Genomic DNA, 2,500 nt, shown 5'->3' with positions numbered 1-2,500 from the left:
CTCAAGCTTAATTCCAGCTGTCACAAGTGCAGATATCTTGACAGGTTTTAAATCAGACCATTCTCTCATTACTCTCACCCTAATGAGTAACTCAAACCCTAGGGGACCAGGTTTTTGGAAACTAAATGCCTCGTTGTTGGCTGATGAGGAATATATTGACTTAATTAAGAAAACAATTAACGAAGTAGCGAAAGAATACGAAAACAATAACGAGGTTGACGCCACCCTTCTATGGGATACCATGAAAATGAAAATCAGGTCAAGTTCACTATGTTATGCAAGACAAAAGAAAAACAAACTGTCATCGAAAGAGAATTACTTGGAGGAAAAAATTACATACCTTCAGAAAAGATTAGACGAGGCTAATGTAACGGCAATGGAAAAACAGCAAATCACTGAAGAAATAGGTATCATAAATTCACAGAGAGATGAAATTTCTAAATAAAGGGATTATTTCCCAGGAAATAGGATTTTTATGTCCCTTTCTCTGCTTGTGTATTGCTTGATTTAGAGTGGGCCTGGACCCGACGGGGGAGATATTAGTATTGCAGTAGACCCCCCTGTAAGGGTTTCGCGTTAACCACATGACTTTCCAAGCCATGTGCTCGACAATCCGTCCCGGTTAGTCTGCGGTGCAAGACTTGTTTTAGCACTTTAAGGAAGGGATTATTTTTTCATTCTAATAGCCATTTTGATCGGGCTGTGGTACCCTTTCTTATCGAGCTTTTAGTGCATAATCCCGCTCCCGGTGCAGGTTTTGTTTTGTAGTCTCGGACATTGTTTTGTCCGCTATTCTTCGCTATTGATTGCTGCTATATTGTGTAGTCTGGGTTTTGCGTGGGCTTTTTTCTTTGGCTTTAATTTGCATTTAGATGGCTTCTCCCCCTCTCACTGTTCTGTTGTTCGGTCATTCGTTTATCAGGAGACTTCGGGATGACCTTCGCACAAAGTTCGATCCTCGGGCGGACGAGGCTTTTAAGCTCGCGAAAGATGCCATTGTTCATTTGCACGGTGTCGGCGGTCGCACTGTGAGAAAACTCATCCAGTATGACCTTGGCGTGTTTTCTTCCCTTTCTCCGCATGCTGTAATTTTGGAAATAGGCACCAATGACCTTTCTGATCTACGGCCAGAGGTCGTTGGATCGGAGATCGAGGAATTGGTTCGGTTGTTGCTGGACTCCTACGCCGTTCGAGTAATTGGTGTGTGCGAGGTGATCCCTCGTGTTCGTGCTCCGATTTTCAATGACGCAGCACTGATTCTTAACCAGTATCTTCGCGGAGTTCTGGACCCCATTCCAAATGTTTTCTGTTGGCAACATCGCGGTTTTTCCGAGCCATCTAGAGACCTGTATTTATCGGACGGAGTCCATGTGAATTCGCCTGGGCAGTACTTGTTGTATCGCAGCTATCGGGGCGCCATCTTGCAGGCCTTACGCATGTTGGCCTGTCCACCTGCGCCGTAAAGCCTTTCCCTTGCTTTATTATTTTTACGCGGCCCTGTTCCCGTTTTAATTTTATTTACGTTAATTAGGCCCGGGTCCAGCTCTTCCTAGAGATAATTCTCGAAGACCCTGTTCTTCACTATTTTTGTAATAACAAACAAAATAATAATAATAAATTTTAAAATTATTACAAAACTCGTAACAGTGATAATAATAATGAGAACAAATACAATAAAAACCCTTAATACAAAATTGCAATAATATATATAAACTGTCTAATTTGAATTAGTTAGAGCTTGTTCATGTATACTGTTGACTCCTTGTTTCTGAATTGTTTCATTTTGTTCTTGAGCCCCTGTTGCTCAAATTACTGTCATTATTGAGCCCTTGTTGCTCTTGTTTAGACTGTTTAATATCAAATGAACCCTTTTTGCTCATTTCTTTTGATATTTACTGAGCCCCTGTTGCTCAAAAAAAAATTTTATGAGCCCTTGTTGCTCTCTTTTTCCATATTCGTAATTCCTGATGAGCCCTTGTTGCTCATTTATTTGATTTTGTTACTGAGCCCCTGTTGCTCACTTGTCATTATAATTGAGCCCTTGTTGCTCTTGTATGATCTTGCTAATTAAAACAAAACATAACAAGCCAAAACAACCCAAAAACAGAAATTATTACTATTATTGAGCTCTTGGTTACTCTTGTGTATATTTTGTTACTTGCATATGAGCCTTTATTGCTAATGTGTTCATTATTAAAGGCTAGTGGTGAGGCTCTGTTCCTCATTATCATTGTTATCCCAAGGCCCAGATTCTCATTGAAGTTTCTTATGGGACTTGCTACTGTTGCAACTGTTGTTGGCCTTTCTTGTCCATACCCCAAGTTTTCTTGGTGCTATGCGTTCCACTTTTCATTTTCAGATGCCTCCCAGCTGTGCGTCAGAAACGCCCCTCCTCTCAAGCTTTGGAAGCTTTAGCAGGCTCAGACACTCCTCCTGCCCGCAGGCGGAGAGCCACAAGACGAACTTCCTCCTCCTTCCGTGCAGAACCGGCTCCCCTGGC

The sequence above is a fragment of the Montipora capricornis genome, chromosome 9, assembly GCF_036669925.1.
Source record: "Montipora capricornis isolate CH-2021 chromosome 9, ASM3666992v2, whole genome shotgun sequence".
Lineage (NCBI taxonomy): Eukaryota > Metazoa > Cnidaria > Anthozoa > Scleractinia > Acroporidae > Montipora > Montipora capricornis.
This window is presented reverse-complemented; position numbering follows the sequence as displayed.